Raw genomic sequence first — 23,567 nt, forward strand, 5'->3', positions numbered from 1 at the left:
CTAGATTTATCTTTTTTGAATGGTTATTATCTTGCTTGGTTTCTGTTTCCTCTCTGGTCTTCTGGCTGGAGCGGCCTGTTGTTGAGTAGAAGGTCTCTGCTGGCGTTAGGGACTGTACTTCTGATGATCTAGATGGCCTCTGGTCCAGCAGGGGGTTGCTGCCCAAGTTTGGGGCTGGAGTTCTGGCTATGTGCATGGCCTCTGATCTGGCCAGAGGTTCTCTGTGTTTCTTGATGCTGGCTTGGCTTCTGGTGGAGTAAGAGGCTTCTGCCTGGTTTTCAGGGAATTGGACTAGTGTCTTGGGTTCAGATGCTGGCCTGGCTTCTGATGTGGGGTGGAAGGCTTCCACCAGAGGTGTGAGGCGGGATATGGTGATGAGAAGAGGAGGGGCAGTTGGGGTTGTGCTGGGCAGGCACAGGCAAGGCAGGGGGCAGGGTGGCTTACCTGGTTTTTAAGGAGCTAGCCTAGCCTCTGATAGAAGGCTTCTGCCAGAGGTGTGGGCCAGGATATAGTAATGAGGACAGGGGGGAAGTTGATGTTATGCTGGACAAGCACAGGCTGGGGTTGAGGGGGAGACACAGTCTTACCTGGGGTTAAGGATGCTGGCCTGGCCTTTGGTAGAAGAGGAGGCTTCTGCAAGAGGTATGGGTGACAAAGAGAGGAGGGGCAGTTGGATTTATGTTGGGTAGGCACTGATGGAGGCAGGGTTGCTGTCTTACCTGTGGTTTAGGATGCTGGCCTCACCTCTGGTGAACTAGGAGGCTTCTGCCAAAGGTGTGAGCCAGAATATGATCTCTCCATATATTTTAATGGCTTCATACCTCATTTCTTTTTAGTATTGAATAATGTTAGTATTTAGTCCTGTCCAGTTGTACTATGGCTTATCCATTCACTGCTGAAGGAAATACCAATTGCTTCCAAGTCTAAGCAACTATGAATAAAGCAGAAATATCCATGTGCTAGTTTTTATAATGACATAAGTTTTCAAATCCTTCAGAATAAACATTGTGAAGTATTATTGCTAGATTGCATGCTAAGAGTGCCTATAATTTTCTAAGAACACAATGAATTTTTTCAGAGTGGCTGTGTCTTTTTGAGTTTCCAACAGTAATGACAATATCTGCCATTTCATATCCTCTGTCACTTGGTGGTGTGGGAGGTTCTAGCCTTGGGACATTCAAATGGGTGTGTGGTTTTAACTTGTTTTCCCTGATGAGTGACTCATTCTATACGTATATTTTCTATCTGTGTGTCTTCTTTAGTGCAGTGTCTCTTGGATATTTTTGTTCATTTTCTAATCAAATTCTTTTTTAATGACTCTTAGGTGTTCCTTATACTTTTTAAATAATACATCTTTATCAACTATTTTTTCTGGGGAATATGTTCTCCTTGTCTCTGTCTTATCTCCTTGTCTGTCCTCCTTTTGGAAAATAGAAATTCTCTTGTTTTACTTGCTTTACAGAAGTCAAGCTAGTCGCTTGAGGCATTCGCGTAGGAATTCTGTGGTTTTGAAATTGACATTTGTTCTTTTGATTTACTTTGAGACGATTTTTGTGAAGAAAGTAAGGTCTTTACTTTGATCTTTTTTTATTTATTTTTACTCGTAATGCTCAGCTGTCCTCTACCATTTGTTTAAAAGGTGGTTTTTGATCTAATGCATTGCCCTTTCTCATTTATAAGTATCAGTTGACAATGTTTGTGGATCTTCTGATGATATATTTCTGGGTGGGTTGTTATGATCCATCGATCCATTTCTCAGTTACTTTACTAATAACACTCTGTCCTGATTTACTTCAGTTTAGGGTAAATCTTTTATTTATTTTTGTTGTTAAAATGTTAATAGTTCCTATAATTTTTTGTATTAATGCAGTCCAATGTGATCTTTCCAAATAAGCACAGTGCATGCACTAGTCAAAGAACCTTTCCTTCCCACCCTGCTGCCCATGCCCTTCCCATGCCTGGTGATCACTACTCTGCTTGCAGTTGGCTCTTCTCAGCTTATGCACGTGAAAGAGAATGTAAGGGACTTGCCTTTCTATGCTCAATGTATTCCTCCTAACATTCTCCAAACCCATCCACTTAGTGGTAGATGGCATGCTTTCATTCTTATTTGGAGCTACATAATACTCTGTTGTGTGTATAGGCCATGTTTTCTTGACCCATTAACCTGTTGGTGAGGACCTTTGCTGATCTCATGTCTTCTCTAAAACACATGGACTATCCTTTTCACAGTGTTGACAGATTTAATTCCAATCATCATTGTTTTGCCTTTTATTTCCTGTGCCTGGTGGTCAAATCCAGAAAATCATTGTCTTGTTATCAGTGTCTAAAACTGTCCCATTCCTCCAATGGCTCCCAGTTGTTTCAAAGCTTCAGGTCTCAAGTGTAGGTCTTTTGGTCCGTTTTGAGTTGAGCTCTGTTTCATGGGAAAGAGACACATCAAGATTCCATTCATTTTACATGTGCATACAGCTACTTTCCCTAGCACAGTTCATCCAGGCAGTGTTCTTCCTCAGATGTGTTCTGATGGTCCTTAACAAGAGCCAGCTATCTGCAGGCTCACAGGTTTCCTTCACAGATTTCTGGCTTGCTGCATGGTCTGTACATCTGCTTCTATGCCGAGATTATGCAAGACTGGAGACGAGGAGTACATCTTGAAAGCCATGCTGTAATGCCATCAGCTTTGCTGTTTTGCTCAAGACTTTTCTGGCTATTCAACATGTTGTGCACTGCGTGTGAATTTGTAATTGTGTTCTCTAGTTAGGTGAATTGCATCACAGGTATTTTGACTTTAATTGAATCTATATATTGATTGGGTAGTTTGGATATCTTAGTATTAATTCTCCCAGCCACGAGTATGGAAGGTCTTACCTTTTTTTTTTCTCCTGTTTCAGTTTCTCTCCTCAGTGTTTCATAATTTTCACTGTAGACACCTTTCATTTCCTGAACGAAGTTTATTCCCTGGGCATTTTATTTTGCTTTCTGTAGCTGTTGTAGATGGGTTTGCCTTTATGGTTTCCTCCTCATCTATTTTATTAGTGATATAATGAAAGATGCTGACTTTTGTATCTTTCTGCTCTATTGAATTTGTGAATTCTAATTGTCTTTGGGAAGAGTTTTCAGTATTTCTACACATACAAGCATTATTTGAGAACAAGGATAATTTGACTTTCTCCTCTCCTATTCCTATGCCTTTTATTTCCTTATTGCCTAATTTCTCCAATTAAAACCCCTGGTATTATATCAAGTAAGAAAAATGAATATGGATGCCCATATCTTGTTCATCTTAAAAATACTTTTCCTCCCATTCAGCACAGTGTTGGCTGTGGGTTTGTCAAAATGGCTTTCCTTATATTTGGGCATGATCTTTCTATACCTATTTAGTCAGGACTTTTATCATAAAGGGATTTGGATTTATCATATGCAGTTTATGCAACAATGGAGAGGATGGAATGGTTGTTAAATCTTCATTCTGTGATGTGATATTGCAGGTTTACTGAGAGGCTTGTGCTAAGTCATACTTTCCGTGTCTTTGTCCAGTTTTGCTAATCAGTGCAGCCTCACACAATGAGCTTAGAATGGTCCCCTCCCTTTCAATGCTTTGGAATAGTTTCAGAAGAACTGGTATTAGTTATTCTTTTAAAAGTTTTGAAAAATCAAGCATAGATGCCATGGTCCAGGTTGTGTGGAATACTTTGGTCCTTTGGTCTTTTGTTAAAATGCATTCTATTATTCAATCTAATTAGTTATCAGTCTGTTGGGGTTTTTCATATTTTTATGGGTCAGAGAACCCTGTTCCACTTTCAGGAGTCCCCCTAAGACCCCAAGCCAGCAGCTATAACATATGCAGAGGACCTAGTACAGAACCATGCAAGCTCTTCAAGTGCCACTTCAGTTTCTATGAATCCCGATAAGACTTGCTTAATTGACTCCACTAGCCATGCTCTCCCAGACTCTTCAACCCTTTTGGGTCCCACAATTCCTCCTCTCCCTCTTCCAAGAGGAACCCAATGAAGACCTCTAACCTAGGCTTACTCTCCACCAAATGTTTGCTATAGGTCTCAGCATTAGCTACCCACAGCTCTCTGATGATGACAGGGCTAGGTACCAATCTAAGAATATAGTTGAGCATCATTAAGAATCATTTCACATCTAGGCAGTAGTGGCACATGCCTTTAATCCCAGCACTTGGGAGGCAGAGCCAGGCAGATGTCTGTGAGTTTGAGGTCAGCCTGATCTACAGAGTAAGATCCAGGACAGGCACCAAAGCTATTGCAGAGAAACCTTGTCTTGAAAAACCAAAAAAAAAAAAAAAAATTATTTCACTGATTTGTTTTTGTGTGTGTGTGCGTGTGCATGTGCGTGTGTGTGTTGGGGTCAGTTGTGTTTGGTTCTACCTTAGATTCTTGAGCTATCCAGCTTCCAGTTGCTGGTCATCTAGGCACTATCAGATATGGGCCCCTTCTTGGGATGTGGTCCTCAAATTAGACCAGTCTTGGTTGGCCACTCCCACAAGTTCTGTGCCACCATGGTTGCCTGTACTTTTGTATTTTTTAATTCTATCTCACAAATTTCTGCCTATGATCTTCATTATTTTTTCTGTCTATTGGTTTATGGTTTGTTTTCTTGTTTGTCTAGGACCTTAAGGTGTATCGTTATGTTATTTGTGTTCTTTCTGAGTCTTTAATGTAGGCACACATAACTATAAACTTCCCTTCTAAGATTATTTTCCTTGTATCTCATAGGTTTTTGTACATTATGTATTCATGTTCATTCAGTTTCCCTTTTGATTTATGCATTGATCAGTGGATCACTGTATTATCCAATCATGTATTATTCAGTCTCCTTGAGTTTGTGTATGTTCTAACCTTCGAGCTTTGTTTTGTTATAATCTGTTAGAATGCAATAAATTATTTCAGTTTTCTTATCTAACCTATATGCTAGTTAGTTTTTGTTTGGCTTTTGTGGGAGGGGATAGTTGTTGGTGAAGTGTAGAGGTGTATAAACATGACATAAGCTAGAGTTATTTGAATAGAGGCAAACTCAACTAAATTCCTCCATCAGACTGGCCTATAGGCAAATCTGTAGGGCATTTCCCTGATTAATTATTGACACAGCAGAGCTCAGTCCACTGTGAGTGATGCCATCCCTGGGCATGTGTTCCTGAGTGGTAAGAAAACAAGCTATTAAACAGCACTCCTCCATGGTTCCTGCTTCATGTTCCTGCCTTGACTTTGCTCAGTGATGGACTGTGACCTGGACATTGTAAGATGAAATAAATCCTTCCTCCCTTAAGATGCTTTTGGCCACTGTGTTTATCACACACTAGAAATCAAACTAAGATAACCTGTTTTAGAGAGAGCCCCATGGGCTACTGAGAAAACAAAATGTGTATTCTGCAGTATTTGGATGGAATGTCCTTTATATGTCTGTTAAGTCCACTTGATCTGTCCTGTCATTTATATATATATATGTGTGTGTGTGTGTGTGTGTGTGTGTGTGTGTGTATTTATTTTTTTGAATGAATGTTCTGTCTATTGATAAAAGTAGAGTTTGGAAGTAACCTGCTATTGTTCTGCTGGAGGTAATCCATTTCTTTGTGTGTAGTAATTTCGTACATGAAATTGGGTACATTGATGTTTAACATATGTGTTTAGGATTGTTAGTCTCTTGATTGTTCCTTTACTCAACATGAAATAAATTTCTTTATCTCTTCTCATTAATTTTGTTTTACATTTCCTTGGAATGCCTTTGGCCATTCTTTTATCCTAAGGTTGTGCTTGTCATTTACAGTAAAATGCATTTCTTGAATGCAGCAAAAAGTCCTATTTTTAACCTGATCTCTCCTTCTGTACCATTTTGTTAGTGAACTGAGACCATTAATATTTAGAGTGATTATTGGAAGATGTGTATTTATTCCTGTCATTTATAGACTTGTAATGTCTGGTGTTTTCTTACTTCTCATTGGTTTATCCACTGCAGCCTCTTGGATGTGCTCTCTTTCTCCTCAGTGTGATCCCTTTTAAGTAGCTTCTCTACCACTGGCTGAGGAATCATAAGCTCCTTTGTTTGTGTTAGTCATGCAAAGTTTTTCTTTTCTTTGAAATATGATGCATAGTTTTGCTTGGTGTGTGATCTGGATTAACAGTTATATCTTTTAGAAGCTGAAATATATATTACCTTGCTCTTCTGGTTTTCAAGGTCTCTTTGGAGAAATCTCTGATTCTAGTGGGATTTCCTTTATGTATTATTTGTTGCATTTTTCAATATTTTTTCTTTACTCTGTATTTTTTTATATAATACAAGGAGGTTCTTTGTAAGGCATTCTAGATGCCCTCCAAATCTTTATAGTAATCTCTATTCTTTCTGTTGTGATCTTATTGAATTTATGATTACCCCTCTAGCTTGAAGTTCTTCTCCTAGCCTAAAGATTTGTAAATTGACTCTCTTAATGGTATTTCATATATTATTTCATGTATTTTATTCTTACTTTACTTTGTCTATGTCAATGTTTGAATGTTCTAATTCATCTTTCTGGTCTTCCACCTCTGATAATCTGCCTGACACTGCATAGAGTCTGTTTGTGTGGCTTCTTCTGAGTATTTCTATTTGACTTATGAGATTTTTGTTTCTAAAGTATCAGGGCATTTATCAATACTTTTGCAATACTTTTGTCTCTTTACTGAATGTATGTATGTATGTGTACATGTATGTATGTGTACATGTTCATGTGTGTGTATACATATATGCAAACACATGTGTTTGAAGACCACAGATCAACCTTGGGTGTCTTCCTCTATTGGGTCGCACCTTAATTTTTGAGACAAGGTCTCTCACTGAAGATGAAGCTCACTAACTAGGCTGAACTGGCTAGCCAGCAAGATCCTAGGATCCTGCTGTCCCTACCCCGCCCCCCCAGCATTGGAATTTCAGGCATGTGTCTCAGTGGCACTCAGCTTCTTACATGGGTGCTGGGGATCCAAACACAGGTCCTTAAGCTTGTGTGGCAAGCACTATCCTGAGCTGTCTCTCCAGCCTACACATCCTTCTTCTTTATCCTGTGTTGCTTTCCCTATGTCAGGCTGGCATTTATTTATTTGTATTCTTTTTGAATACATTTAGGACTTGATTTGTATACTACATAATTTTGCTAAACCTCACTACAATTATTCTTCTGAATTTTTCATCTAGAATTTCATCTAATTTACTCTCATTGGAATCTGCTACTTTTAAAGGCATCCTACTGCTTTTATTTTTCATGTTTCTTGTATTTCTGCTTTGGCATTTATGTCTTTGAGATTATTTCAATGCTTTTGTTTTTACATATCAGCCACATCTTCCATTTGAAGTTTTTGTAATATTCACAGAGAACTAGATTGCAGTAAAGTAAATGCATAATTCCTCCACAGAGGGCTGGTGATAAAGTTCATTAGCTAAACCCCCCTGTGCATGGCTGTGGACATAATTTCCCCAATGGCACTCCAAGAACTGAATATTAACTGCTTTATAAGACCACTATACAAATATCATAATCACGGGATAAAAGAATAAGAGCAGTGTTGTGGGATTTATCAGATTAGGTACTAAGTTCAAGACTAGAAAGAAAATTGTCTTAGTAGAGAAAGATGAGATAGAAAATGGAATTAGAGATGTGAAAATTCTCAGAATTTAAGCATTATTAAAACTATGACACATATTAAGAAGTAAAAATGGGATCTAGGAAAGAGACGAGGGGAGCAAAGTGGAGATAAGGTGGAAAGTATATGAGTTATATGATAAGAATAGGAGAAAAACCACAATTGAATGGGTGCAGAAACACACTGAACAAGCATAAAATCTAATTTAGTGATGGAAAAATCAAAATCCAGCCATTGAAAGGATATTTTTGCAAGAGTGAAGTTTTTGAGGTTTGTTTTATTTTGTTTGTGTTGTTATTTTATTTTGGTTTGGTCTGGTTTGGTTTTGGGGTTTTTTGTTTTGTTTTGTTTTTGATTTTGTTTTTGTTTTTAGGGTCTTACTTAGCACATGTTTTTAGTCTCAGTACTGGGTATATTTTTGTTTTCTATCAAAAGTAGCTAGCCCACCAAAGGGCCAATATTGCATAAATCTCCCCCACCTAGTAAAACTTTTATGTAGATCTCTAAAAGTTTTAAGAAAAAAAAAACACTGTAATAAGAGAAAAATAACAAATGTCAGCACAAGTCAGCATCTCTCTTTCAGAAGGAAGACTTTGAGATCATTTTTGTGTAAAGTTTCATACAGTCAACCATGCTAACCACATTGATGAGGGAAGCACAGTTTGATGTTCCAGTTCAATTCTAGAAAGCCAGACTTGGCATGCAGTATCTCAGTGGAGGGCAAACCCTTTGGGTCCAGTTTCTTCTTGGTCACCAGCAGGTGTCAGTCCTTCCTTGGGTTTTCCCCAGCCATCTGCATGGAAAGTTGCTTTGGGGTCTTTCCCACCTGTTGCCATGCTGGATGTCACACTTGCTCTTCTATTGTTTGCATTTGCAACTGGACACCTTTGTCTTATCTGGTCTCTGGCTACCTCTGTGGACATCCTCTTCCACAGTCATCTCGTAGCTTCAGCTCAGGCCAGTCAGCATGTCTTGATTATGTGGTTTTGACACAGCTGTGCTGAGCAGCATCCCTTCTGAGGTGTCTTTTACAGTAGTGGGGTGTCTCCTGCTTGAGATAGTCAGTCCAGGATGGCCCTGAATAATCTCAATTTCAGACCTATTCACATCATACTTAAGCCTCTGTTTCTACAGCTCATGCTGATTTTGCATCTCTATCCACCGTGCCTCCAGTCCCTGGTCACATCTTAGCAGCCTAATCCATCTTTCTCCAGCTTGTGCCTATCATGTCTGTTTCTGTGTGTGTAGAGCAAACACTTCCCTGAGCATATCCCACAGACTTCAGACCAAGCCATGTGGACCAGTTCAGAGTCTTCTTCCTGTTACTTATCAGAGCTCTTAGCTAGCTAATTCTTCTGTTTTTAGTTGTTATGTGAGTAGAGACTTTTGTTATCTTGACTCTTTCACCAACCTACAGAGAGGGCTCCCAATCTTCTATCATACTTAGAACTTTGAGTATTCTCTATTTTTTTCCTAAATAGTATAGTTTCCTTTCCATGAACATGAAACATCTTTCCATTCTTCAAGTAATTCTTTGTTTATTTAATCAGTTTTGTCATTTTTCCCATAAGTATCAGTTGCATTTTCAGATAGATTTTATTTTTATTTCAATTTTGGGGATACTAACTAGAAACAGTACTATTTTTACTGTGTGTTCATTACAACTATACATTGAAGAAGTTGAATTTATACTGACTATCAAAAATAATACTGAAAATCATTTGTGAGAGATTATGACATTACTTTGTTCTAAATCAGTGCAACAAAAAGTTGCTTTTTACCCTCATCTATGTCAGCTATAAAATATTTAATAAATTAAAGAATTTCCCTTTAGTTCCTATTTTACTGCCAACCGTTTAAAGCACCTTGAACGGTGACTGGATTTTTATTAAACACTTTTGCTACATCTGTTTATGATCATGTGGTTTCTTTTTCTTCTCTAACCTATTGATGAACCTTAGCTGATTTTCAAACTGGAACCATTCTTGTAAAACAAGATAAATCTCACTTGATCATGGTGTATAATTCTTTTTCCACATGGTTAGGTTTTACTTGTGAATATTTTGCTGAGGGATTTTGAAATTTTTTTTGGTTCATAGATAATTAGTTTGTTAAGGTTTGTATCATCAGGGTGGAAAGTCAGCTTCAAAGTTTCTTGCATAGAAAACTAGAAACTAGAAGTATAGGGAATTTTTTTTAATTTTATTTTATAATTTAATTTAATTTTACATATCAGCCATGGATTCCCTTGTCCTCCCCCCACTTGCCCCCCACCCCCACCTTTCCCCCAGCCCACCCTCCATTCCCATCTCCTCCAGGGCAAAGACTCCCCTGGGGATTCAGCTCAGCCTGGTAGATTCAGTCCAGGCAGGTCCATTCCCCTCCTCCCAGGCTGAGCCAAGTGTCCCTGCATAGGCCCCAGGTTCCAAACGGCCAGCACATGCACTGAGGACAGGTCCTGGTCCCACTGCTTGGATGCCTCCCAAACAGTTCAAGCTAATCAACTGTCTCACTTATCCAGAGGGCCTGATCCAGTTGGGGGCTCCTCAGCTATTGGTTCATAGTTCATGTGTTTCCATTCGTTTGGCAATTTGTCCCTGTGCTTTTTCCAATCTTGGTCTCAACAATTCTCGCTCATACAAACCCTCCTCTTTCTCGCCAATTGGACTCCTGGAGCTCCACCTGGGGCCTGGCAGTGGATATCTGCATCCAGTTCCCTCAATCATTGGATAAGATTTATAGCATGACAATTAGGGTGTTTGAGGAAATTTTTTAATGGAGAGAGTTTCTTGAAAATTTGAGGCTTTTTCCCCCCAGTGGAAATAAGCAAAAGACTTTGTCTCGTGAGTACTATTTCTACAAATTGGGCTTTTGTGTGATTTTTATATATTCACCTTTTCTTAACCAAATGAGATGGGAGTAGGGTAAGAAATGATAATAGCTTAAGAAGTGAATTGTGCTATTCAACTCTCATACTAATGAAATGATGTTTAGATATGGTGTCTGTTAGATATGGTATCTGGGTTTATGGCTGAGTTAAACAGAATAGCTGCAACCACTATTTGACTATTCATCACACCAGGTTTACATATACTTGTAATGTCATTTATAATGCATTTCTATAACTTGCATAAATGTCTACATAAAATAGATAATCAATGTTATGCTTATCTTGGAGATAAAGAAAATAAAGTGAAAGATAAAGAAACTTCTCAAGATCTACTAAACGGTTAAATATTGGTGAAATTATTAAGGCCACTCCACGTAGTTAAAAGGGAGGTTTATTTAGTGGTGTAACTTACAAGTGAAGGTATAGGTAGGTTGCAGGGTCTGGGAAAGGTATGTCACAGTCCAGCGGTGTTCTCTGGAGAACTCTGCTCGGTCTACCTCCAGCATCCAGGGTCCAGGAACCAAGAGAGCCAGCGCATCTGGATCTCGGATCTTCAGGATCCTCTCTTGGCCTCACCTTGTAGGCATGACAGTTACCGAAGCCTCAGTGGGAGTTGGAACTTCCAGATCAAGGTTGGAATGGCTACCCACTGCAGTTAAAGGTAGAAGAGGTGAAAATTAGAATTTGGTCTGTCTGAATCAATTTCATTGATACAAAATTAATCCTTAGAGAAAATCTTTGGCTTCTTTGTTTAATGATTTCATGTGGGTAATTATAGATTGTATCTGTGCTAATATCTCACTGGCTCCATTCACTAGTAAGAAGCCCAAATCTTGATAGTATTCATCTGTATAAGTACAGGTTTCCCCCTCAACAAGTATTATGAGGAAGTCAAGGCCACATCACATGTATAATCTCAATAAATATGAGCAGTCACCAGTTTGTGTTTTTTCTAGCAGGCATTTCTCATTACCAAAATTTAGGACAGTAATGCATAGTTGGCTTCTGAACAACAATAAGCCATTACCTGATGGGTTCATGATAATCTGATCTCTGACTTCCAGAAATATATTTCCCATAAAGGAGAAAAGAATTAATACCATAAATTTCATTTTGTATTATAAAACTATTTTTAATAATGTATTCATCTACCTTAGAAATGTGATTCTTTTTGGACAATAAGCTAAGTATTTTTTCCCTAAGATGGTCACAAACAGTATTGTAATCCTTTCAGAGAGTGAACTGTTGAATGCAGATGGGAAAACTGCCTAAAGCCTCATTGTGAACCTTGTGGTAATGTTTACTTTTCAAATTAAATGAGAGAGAAAACATAAAATGGATAAAACAGGCTGTTGGTTTTACTTGAAATAATAACCAACTGTTCAATATCTTCAAGTCAGAAGAATTAAAGGGGGGAAATCAAGCAAGAATCGATGTTTTTATTCAAAAAAAATAGCCATCAACCCACTCCACATGAGATGCTGGTTTGGTGGCTTCTCTTGAGAAGAAAATGTCATTGTGGGCTTGTTTTTGTGTGTGGAGCTTTTGAAGGCCATATAGAACTGCAATCAAGGCCTATGGCTTCCTGGGCCTTGTGATTTCAGGGTTGTTTTCACAGCTCATAGGGATTTGTTCTGTTCAAGAGCAAGTGAGCTGCAAAATGTGGATCCTCATCATAAATTGCAGATGAGAGCTGTTTCGATTAGGTGCAATAGTGCCATGTGCCCAGGACTTTAGATGCCATCACTTGCTGCATTCCACTGTAGATCTGTTAAGAACATTCTGGAGAGTTTAAAATATTTCACTAAAGACACACAGATGAAAGCCGGGTGGTGGTGGTGCACGCCTTTAATCCCAGCACTTGGGAGGCAGAGCCAGGCGGATCTCTGTGAGTTCGAGGACAGCCTGGTCTACAGAGCAAGATCCAGGACAGGCACCAAAACAACACAGAGAAACCCTGTCTCAAAAAAACCAAAAACAGACAGACAGATAAAACAAAATTCCAGAAATATTAGAATATGAAAAAGTGAGAATATATGATAATTTGAATCTTGACTCTTACGAAAATAAAGTATCCTTCCAAAACAAATTTCTCGGAAAATTCAACCCCAAACATGGCGCAGAATTAATCCATACTGAAGTTGATGGGAGAATCAAAATGCATCTGCCATTCCATAGTTTTTGGTTCAGTTTAATTTATGATATAGAATTGAAGTCAGGGCCACTTACAGGCATGAATGTGAAAAGCTTACCCAACATGACTGATGCCATAGCAACTAAAGAGGTCCTGACCATGCACAGGCACCAAGACAAAGGCTGACCCTAGAAATTAGTGTGACCAAATCCTCATGTCATACAAGTAATAAAGTGAAAGAGAAACCCAAGGAAACAGTGAGGGGACAGTAAGAAACAGGTAGATGATACCATGAAGTATGTTAGCGTGGAGTGCCATTCCCAAGACGAATGACAAGGTTTTCATGGTATTTGGATGAAGTAGTATCCCCAGCAGACTTGTGCCACCTGGAGGCATGCTAATATCGAGGCATAATCTGAGCTAGCACAGGCTCAGTACCTCTGCTCCTGTCTTTCTGTGATATAAAGGAAAACTCTTAGTAGATGAATCAAATGTTTAATTCTATTGAAAATGTCATGCTGTGGCACCTAAAGTCTATTGTTCTTAGGACAGATTTCCAGGAGACATTTCATAGACACTGGTTCTGGTCACATATTGGAGTGGACCTTCTGCTAAGGTTCTCTCCAAATCTGGTGCTGAAAGTGACAATTATGGATGACAAAGCTATCAGAAAACCCTTCTTGACTTGCCTTTTTTTCTCAGATACCTTCTACAGTAGAATAAGCACAAAAATGTTTAAAGTACAGGCTTATGTGCACATGTTTGAGAATAAGCACATAAGAATTTAGAATTGGTGTGTCAATGGCACGTCTTTACAAAGGAGCATGTTTTGTTTCATTTTCATGCCAATCCATATTCTTGGTATGTGAGCCTATTACCATCTTACACCAAACTATCAAGTTTGGTTCATAAAAATTGACAAGAAATTCATTTCCTATAAATCCCTCAGCAACATTCATTAGTTACTTAATAAAAACCTATGGTAGTCCTAGAAAGAATAAATAAAATCAAGGTGTAATTAATCCAGACGTTGCTTACAAGCAAGTTGGAGAGATTTCTACTGCTACAGCTTATGTTTAAAGTAAATTATCATAAAGAATTGAGTCTATATATTTGTGATTATGAAGAATTCCACAGAGAAGAATGGAAGAGAATGAAAAACTTGGAAAGGCTCTTTGGAGAAAATACAAAACATTCACCCAAGTCCATAAATTTGTGTATTTCCTAGGATGTGCTAGGAATGTCAATAGATGTTATTTCTTTTCCTTATTTTAGCCCCTAGGTAAAAATCACCTTATTACAACTGTAATGGAAATGGCATTCACATTGTCAATGAGTTACTGACTGATGGCCCTACATTGCAGTGGAAGTCAGAAAGTTTGAAGACCTGAAGTAAATTGCCTAAATTCACACGGTTACTAAGAAGTCAGTATTTGAATTGAAAATTGTCTAAGCAAACCCTAGCTCCTAAGCCTGACTTTACATTATCTTTTTGGCCTTGATAAGCCTTATAAAATCCAGAATCACTATTTCTTTTCTTTATAATTCTTCTGAGGTTAGGTGGCAATTTAAGTGAGGATCTGTACTGCATATAAATTGTTTTCTTTTTGAAAGATGACCTTGTAGAAACAAGATTCTATAATACTTCTAGCTATATCATGAAATTCCATGTGAACTGGTATTTAACAAAGACTCAGAATATACCAATCCAACTGAAGTTTTAGGAGGGCAAGAAATGTGTGCTGTACAATCACAAAGAGCAATGCTATGCAATTTGGGGAAATGTCAATACTATTTTCACTGTTAATTGAGGCTCCATAAAATGACATTGATGAATTGATCATCATAGGCTTGGGGTCATAAAAGGCAGTGGTCTTAGCATAAATCACATGAGCAATCTATATACATATATCAAAGGAACTTCTTATTAATTGCCAGGCATGTTCTAAGAATGTAAGCTGTTCTTAAGACTAGTTGATTTGATATAAGCCATAGTGAATCAATAATGTCTTCTCTCTCTAGGATTTCAATGTCTTTATCTTTATTATTACAACTGCTGACCCAAGTCCTTGAGGAAAAAAGCAACATTCTCTCCCTGGTTTAGATTCTTCTGCTCAGTTAGTTTCTGTTCTTAGATATTTCCTTCTGTTGCATATCCTTCTGCTCGAAAGTTGCATTTTAGAATGGAATTATAATATTATAAATCTGGATATGTCTAGGCTCATTGGGCTTCTGATGAGAAAACCCCCTTTTCTTGGGATGTACACACTCCTTGTAGTTAAAAATGCTGACCCCAGCTGTTCATTTCACCCAGTGTGTCCACAGTATCCCCACTGTAGTAACAGTGATTGCCCCAGGGACAAGCAACCAGCCAAAAGTGAACAATTCCATGTCTTCTTTGGGACTTTGGCAAGACGAAATATGTCAGGGAGGCATTTCTACTGAGACTTCTAGGCTGACCCCATATATATTACTAGAATTTGCAAAGGCTTAGCTACCTTTCCATATGGAGGGATACTTCCTATAACATTGAAAGAAAGAGTTGAAAATGGTATAAGGAGTCTTCGGAGCTCTGGACCACTTCTCTAAAACAAATGCCTTCTCTTTTTTGCTTAAATTGAGTTACATGGAAGTCAGTTGAACAGAAGGTAATGTTGACCTCAGTGAAGCAGCAGGACGTGTAGGGAGCATACTGATTAGAAGTTATAAGATAGTCTTGGTTGTGACACTGACTTGTGACCTCAAGAAAATTACTTAATCTTTCTGGAACAGTCTTCTTAATCAATGATATGCTAACATTGGCTCACATAAATTCTGAGGCAACCTTTTCGTCTTCTGCTTTGTGTCTACATCCATCACTTTAAATTTACTGACTCATAATGATCTACAGCTTAGAAGGATTAAAATGGCTTATCAGCTGCTTTTCTCTGTAGACCAGACTGGCCTTGAACTCAGAGACCCACCTGCCTCTGCCTCTGCCTTCTGAGTGCTGGGATTAAAGGCATGTGCTCTGATTACTTTTTCATTGTCACGATAAGATACCTTACAAAAGGAACTTAAGGAAAGAGGATGTGTTTGGGTTCACAGTTTGAGAGTATTGTCCATCCCAGTAGGGAAGGTATGTCGCTGAAAGCATAAGTAGCTATGGTAACAGAAAGCTGCACATATTGCATCTTACATCAGGAACTAGAGAAAGGTGAATGCTGGTACTCAGTTATCTTCTCCCTTCCTGTCCTTTTATTCAGTCAGGGAATCCAAGCTGTAAGATGCTGCTGCCCACATTCAGAGTCGGTCTTCCTTCCTAATTTAAACCTCTCTGGAATCACCTAGAGGTGTGTCTCCTAGATGAACTCCCATCCAGTCAAATTGCCAGTGGAGATTAGCCACCACAAAGCATAAGCTATTCACCAGCCTAGTTAGCATATCTAGCTAATATGAAGAATACTTCTCTCTGTTTCCAGATCTCATTCTTCCTTTATCCCAATCTTTATCCCAAACGTGTGAATTTAAATAGCTACAAGGCCTGAGCAACTAGAAAATCAATTGTGATAGTTGGAATGAAAATGGCCCCCAATAGGCTCATATATTTGAATATTTAGTCACCAGGGAGTAGAACTGATATGGCCTTATTGGAGTAGGTGTGGCCTTATTGGAGAGGGTGAGTCACTGGGAGTGGGTTTTGAGGTTTCAAAAGCCCATGCCAAGCCCAGTCTCTCTCCTCCTCCTACTTCTCTCTAGATAGATAGATAGATAGATAGATAGATAGATAGATAGATAGATAGATAGATAGATAGATAGATAGATCACTCCTCCCCCCTTGCCTGTGAATCAGGATCTAAAACTCTCAGCTACTGCTTCAGCCTTCATGCTCTGTGCCATGATGGTCATAGACTAATAACCCTCTGAAACTGTAAGCAACACCTATTTAAATGCTTTCTTTTATAAGTCGCCTTGATCATGGTGTCTCTACAGCAATAGAAGAGTAACTAAGACATGTACTCATCTACCTAGAAAATTCAACTTGAAAACCTGAATCCAATGAATAGAACATTATGTACAAAGGCTGTTGTATAATTTTTCATTTATATTCCTATGGTAACCATGATTTCTGAAAAATATACAGCTAAAATATATAATTCCTTTTAAACAGATACTTACTTACTTCTGTTATATGCAAATACAAACACATATGCCAATGGACTCTGAAGTGAAATACATCACTTAAAACTAGGAACTATATTCTAATTCTTTTTGGTGTTTTGTTGTATTACCATTCATCCTTTCAAATGAATCTAGCTATTAAGTTTGGAGCTCCACTTATCTTCACATTTAAACATGCACAGATTGTTAAAGCCAATAAGGGTGGGAGTACTAAAGGAGTAGAATAGGAAACAAGAATGTAATGATAAAAACTAAGAGCTGCTGGTGAATGTGTGCCTTTTGATAAATGCTCTCACTGAGAAGTCACAATCTGTCCTATTGGCTTTACATAATGCTTGTGTTCATCCATTTATATAAAGGGCAAGAAAGGCTGTACAAAATATAACTATATATTTATGAGATTTGAGGACCTTAAGAGGTCCTTGTATCTGTGAGAGTTCAGTTAGAACAACAGATGAAATTGGAGACAGATGTTAAGAGACCTGTTGTGGGAAACTAGCTTTTGTAGCTGGAAAGCTGGCTAGGCAAAGGTAAAGTCCACAGGAAGGCCATGAGCAAAGGCACATCAAGCCACTGAGTCAAACCTACGTGGATCATCAGGAGCATCTTTCTGATTTAAAGTCAACTCATCTTTCTTTCTTTTTTTATTTTTTATTTTTTGTTTGCTTTTCAAGTATGAGTGTTTGCCTCAGGATGAGGGTACACCTTGAGGCCAGAAGAGGATATCAGATCCCCTGGAGCCAGAGGTACAAGCAATTATGAGCCACCCTACATGGGTGCTGGAAACCAAGTTCAGGTCTTCAGCAACAGCAGCTAGCACTCTTAACTGTTGAGCCATCCTCCAACCCCAAGTCAAATGATCTTTAACTATTAGTGACATTTATTGAGCCAACAAAATACCTTCATAACACCTCGGTTGATGTTCAGTTAAAAACCCCAAACTGTAACCTTGCCAAAAACACATCACTGTCTCTAAACCCTTTCAAATAGTCTATAGATCAACACCTTTCCAACAATGTATGAGGCTAGATTTTCCTTCATAGACCAACCAAAGCAATGTAAGAACACAATGGATAAAGTCTGTAAGCAGACATGAGAATCCAGAAAATCTCCATCCGAACACTAAAGAAGTTGTTTTAATTCTCATAATTTTTTTGTTATATAAAATAGTTACATGTGATAAAATGCACCATATATGTTAGTATAAAGTGGATATATTTTTATTTTAAAAGAAGTAAAAATCATTACTTTAAAATTTCTAACTTCAAGTCTCTCTTCAAGGAAATATAATTATACAATCCACATAAACAAATCATTGAGTCCTAAACAATTTTGAAGGGTATAAAAGATCCCCGAGTCACCAAATAGTCTGAGAACTGCTGTCCTTTATAAATAGAATGAATATATTCCCAACAGCCCAGTAGTTCTCCTTTCATTTGACATTAATCATTATAGATGCCATCTACTTCACAGCATAAACAATGCAAAAAATTGTCCATACTTTATGAATATCACAATTAATCTCTTTTCCCTCATGCATTAATTTGAACAAATTGTTTCCCAAAGAATCCCAAGCTCTTTTTTGTAACCTCCTGATTATGTGACCTGATTCTAGAAAATACCTATTTAAATTTTGGCTATAAACACATTCCATATCAGTATTCAGTATTTTTATTCTGAAACTTATTTTATGCAAATTCTAGTAAGTTATTCATGATAATTTACATACACAATAGGCAAAATATTTATTTGGGGATATTTGATTCATGCTTTTGTATTCTGAAAATGAGCAAGCTGATGGGATGGGTAGGAAAGAGAACTGTGGCTGAAATAGAATCATCAGTTTCTTCTTTATCAGTCACCTTTTGCCTAATTGAAAAATTCGGAGCAAAGTCATAGGAAGACCAAAATTGTGAATTAAAAAAAAAAAAAAGTGACCAAAATATGGTACAGACTTGATTGGCTTTGCTCAGTAATGGATAGATTGTGACCTGAGAATGAAAGATGAAATAAGCCCTTCTCTCCCCAGATTGATTTTGGTCAATGTTTTTTCACAGTAAAAGGAAACAAATTAAGACAGAACATACTCCTTTTATCTAGAAACTTCAATATAGTGGCAGAAAATGTAGCCTACTGAAGGAGGCCAGGTAAGGCATAGTGATAACTATAGCCTGCCCAAAGTTATTATCATTATTTAATAGTGGCATGCTCTTGATTTGTGAGACTAGATTCCTTTTTTTTTTTTTTTTTTTTTTTTTTGGCATTTGGAGCCATCTTCCATAAAATATGTGAGTCTGCATTATAATGAGAAATCTCCCAACATCTAAGCACTCCCAATTAATTTAAAATTGAAGCCCATGCCAATTAAACAAAATATGTCAATAGGTCAGTAACCTCATGTGACATCTGATATAGGAACATTGACTTTTACACAAATTAGTAAATGGCAAAGGACCAAGAAATTCATCATATGCTAAGGTAGCCTACAGTTGCTGTTGGCTTGGGCTGACCCTTTTCATGGCCATAAACACTGTATAGCATGAAGAGTTTTCATTATTTTTTCTCTTCACTTACAAAAATTATCTCACAAATCAAATTAATTGGTATAGGCCTGTACTGAGACTTCAAATTCCTTCAAGATGGATGCATGTTTAAGCTTGCTTAGCATCTTTCTGGATAAAAAGACACAACTAGCCTGGAAAAGGACCATAAACTTATGTCATTTACTCAACAAATCAGGGCTTCAGTGTCCTGTTCCATCACCTTAGAAGTTCAGGATAAAGTTTGGGCAGGGATCTCAACTTCAACACTATTAGCATTTTGGGTCCAATCATGCTTTGTGGTGGAAGGTTACCCTGTGCTTTGAAGTTGTGTTTGCCAATCCTTTCCTATGTGGTCTTAAGTAGACTTACCCACCTCCCTGAGTTCCAGCACCCCACTTATGATACAATGAACAGCAGATCATTAAATGACCTTCAGTATGAATATTCAGAAAGTAAACCAGACTTCTAAAAGAAGGGGACAGGAAAGAGATCTTAAAAGGACTCATATTTTGCAAATGGTACACTATAAAGTGCCAAGATCCCATCTTAAAATTCCAGATTCTCTGAATGTTCAGATGGGTTTTATGCTCTTAAGACTTTCTAGTTTATATTTTACAGCAATTTGGATTTTAGAAGCTGTTACTACTCTTGAAATTTTTACCTATGTCCAAATTTCTTCTTTGATGTCTGGAAAGATACATAATAATGTATAAACTTCACAATTACTAATCCAACTGTTTTAGTTCTCTCTCTCTCTCTGTTGCTGTAATAAACACCATGATTTAAAGCAGCTTAGAGAAGAGAAGGTTCTATTTGGCCTATACTTCAGGTTCCAGTCTGTCACTGAGGGAAGTCAGGACAAGAACTCAAGCAGGAACTGACATAGAAACCATTGAAGAACACTACTTACTGGCTCACTTGCTCACTGGCTTAGGTTCAGCTAGTTTTTGACAACCACTCAGACCTGCCTAGGGGTGGTACCACCCATAGTAGGCTGGACCCATCAATGTCAATCATCAGTCATGACAATCTCTCACAGACATGATTGTAGCTAGAGTTTCCTGCCTTGCCCACTGTCAGGACAAATCTCTGTCACCCGCCAGTCCCACAGCCACTCAGACCCAAACAAGTAAACACAGAGACTTATATTGCTTACAAACTATATGGCCGTGGCAGGCTTCTTGCTAACTGTTCTTATAGCTAAATTAATCCATTTCTATAAATCTATATCTTGCCATGTGGCTCGTGGCTTATCAGCATTTTCACATGCTGTTTGTCATGGCGGTGGCTGGCAGTGTCTCCTCCCACCTTCCTGTTCTCTCAATTCTCCTTTCTGTTAGTCCTGCCTATACTTCCTGCCTGGCCACTGGCCAATCAGTGTTTTATTTATTGACCAATCAGAGCATTTGACATACAGACCATCCCACAGCACATGATCACAGACCAATGTGATCTGGACAATTCCTCGATTGAGGTTCCCTCTTCCCCAGTGACTCTAGGTTAATAGAAGAACTAGCCAGTACCTCGGCAGTCATGGCATTAGATACTATTTGTTTCTTTCCACCTCTTTTGAGGCCCAAATTTGAAGATGTTCTCCTCTTTCTATCTTCAAGATAGGCTTGTTGACTGTCCTACTTTGTCTCTTCTTTATGGGTCCATCAATTGCTTTCCATCAAAATAACAACTGGCTTCTGACATTTACTCCATTTAGTTTGGCTACAGGCAACTCAGTAAGAGGATTATACATGAATTGTAGCTATCAGTCAAGCCATAAATAATCCTGAATTTTTTGTGATGTCTGAAGTATGATATATTAGTCCCACGCTTCATATTTGGTATAATCAAACAGTAATCAGTAAGAACTATGACTACTGCAAAATGAGACCTCTGAAGCTTTAAGAGCAAATTTATCACCCTCACACACATAAAAGTCACTGCAAAGAGTCTTTTCTTTCTTAAGGGCCCTTGAAACCCAGCAACTGAATTCCATTCCAGGCCTCCAAATGAGAGCAACAAGGTTATAATTGTCTCACACTTAACTACATGTTTTGCAAAACATAATAGGCAAAGTCATTTTTGTACCATGCACAGAGAATGAAACCCCTTATGAATTCCTATATGGCTGGCTCAATGATTGACAGAAAGGAGAAATGAATGCAAGAGCCTTCAGTGATGCTTCTCTATCCATGTGGTGCTCAGAGGAGAACACAGCCTTCACTGTTCTGGGCCTGGGCCCCACACTCACAGGCTTGCTATTCTTCTCCTTTACTCCTGGGCCTAGGGAGGCAGCTCCTTGTTGCCTTTTGTTTCATTGGTTATGGTTATTTCTTTCCTATGTCTCTTCTCTGAGTTACTGAATTGCTATTAGCTTAAGGCCTTGCCTTAACATAAACGGAGAGATGAAAGATGCCATAGAGAAGAGAAAAACTTCAGCCGTGCTTTACAACAGAAAATATACCACTCTCAAGGACTGTTTTCCATGGCTTCTAATGGAATCTGCTCAGTAGAGACATCGGCTTTGCTGGGGTAAGTAAAAGCATCCTGGCTTCCCAGATACAATGTAGGGATAATTGCCTCTTAGAATCCTGGATTCTAAGTTCCAAATCAAGCCCAAGGTATGATTATTTTTTAACACTGTGTTTAAAATTCATTTAGCTTGCTGGGCACACGATCCACATACCTTCTCAGATAGAACATTGTATTTTTCTGCTATTGATTTCATTATGATAAGCTGAAAGCTAATGCTGCTTCCTTGCCTGACAGAGCTTGCAGCTTGGCTGTGCCCTAACATGTTTTATAATAAATAATGTATCCTGCATTCATCCAGGGTAGCCTGGAGAAGCAGATGGAGTTAGAGGCTTATTCTCAAATAGAAAGAAACTACAGCTCGGAGGAAAAGAATGAGATCACTGTATGGCTTCTCAATTTCCTCAGGATAAACGGGGAGGCTGGCACCCTGGAGGGTTTCCAAATGATAGCTGGGAACTTTGGCTTTCCTCTGAGTTCAAAGGAGAAAGTTGTTGGTTTGTTGTTTTGTTTTTAAATGTGTTTACTCCTGATGGTTAGCTGTGCCCTCCAAGAAAAGCTTTGTGCACATAGGTATGTCTCTGGTAAGCACCCTCAAACAGATCTTCTTTGGAGTGTCATTTGGCTGGGGGTACCTGCATCTCTAACCACAAGGTAAAAGGTCAGTTTTGAAAGTTACATCTGCAGAAATGCATGTACACAGAAGGCACTTTTGCTGTAGGCTGCTTTCTAATTCTGACCACAGGAGTCAGAGTGGAGCTTGACTTCAGTCACCAACCTGGCACCTGTTTCTCTCTTCTCCCCCTGCTCCTCTGTTTCCAGACCTTGCGAATGTAGTCTGAGACCATGTAGAGTGTTATTCCATTAATATATGCGCTGTTACACTAAGCTATTAATCAGGCAAACCACAGATGTTGTTTTCTTTCCACACGTTCCTATTTAATTACCCTTAATAACACCGACAGAGCTTCTCAAATCATCGCCATCGATAGCTTTTTAAAACTGCATCGGATGACTTGTTTCCTTGGCTCTCTACTCATTAATGCTGGCTATCTACCTTGATGGGCTCCAGATCTCTTAGGTTTCCTGTGTATTTCTTGCAGAATGTAGCAGGTAACTGCACATAGGCATGGATTAATAGGCCCTTCACTGAAGGTTGAAAGCCACATGCTGAGCTTACAATCAAACCGTATTCTCCTCATGCTAAGAAGGGTGTTATCTTTTTGAGGCGTGTGGCATTAATAAATCTGTCCGAAGGAGGCTGCCACTCCAAAAGATCTGAGCTTGGAGGAAGCCAGGGGAGCTTGATGCGACTGTCTGCTTTAAACAGGGTGAAACTCAGGTCTAGAGAAATGAGCTCTGGGTTGCTGAAACAAAATGCAGGAGCTTGAGGTTTGTGGTCCTAAACTCAGGGTTGGGTCTACTGACTGGTAGTTCTCCACAGCACCTACCACTTGAGAAGAAGAAAAAAAAGTGCCCTATTTGACTCAAGCAGCTCATGCAGGCTGGATTTCCTGTGACTGGCTTTATCTACCCACTCTCCTAAAAGGAAAACTTGAATAGACATTCATAAGTCATGCAGTAAATCTAGAGAGTTCTATGTTTGATGATTATTAGGAAATTCTCCTTTTTCAGTGACATTTGCTTCTAAAGAGCTAAAACTTACGGAGCTAATT

General features: G+C 38.6%; 1 protein-coding gene across 2 annotated transcripts in view; it reads left to right on the forward strand.

The window, feature by feature from the left end:
- The window catches only part of Atp10b (ATPase phospholipid transporting 10B (putative)), a 303,657-nt gene that overhangs the window by 50,328 nt on the left and 229,762 nt on the right, over positions 1 to 23,567 (forward strand). Inside the window, exon 1 of one of the 2 annotated variants that reach the window (XM_006971615.4) lies at positions 21,771 to 21,891. The exons of the other annotated variant lie outside the window; for it this stretch is intronic. The gene's annotated coding sequence lies outside the window, so the exon portion shown is untranslated. Of the gene's footprint in view, positions 1 to 21,770; positions 21,892 to 23,567 lie in introns of those variants that run through there. 2 annotated transcript variants of the gene reach the window in all.

Source organism: Peromyscus maniculatus, chromosome 8 (genome assembly GCF_049852395.1).
Source record: "Peromyscus maniculatus bairdii isolate BWxNUB_F1_BW_parent chromosome 8, HU_Pman_BW_mat_3.1, whole genome shotgun sequence".
Lineage (NCBI taxonomy): Eukaryota > Metazoa > Chordata > Mammalia > Rodentia > Cricetidae > Peromyscus > Peromyscus maniculatus.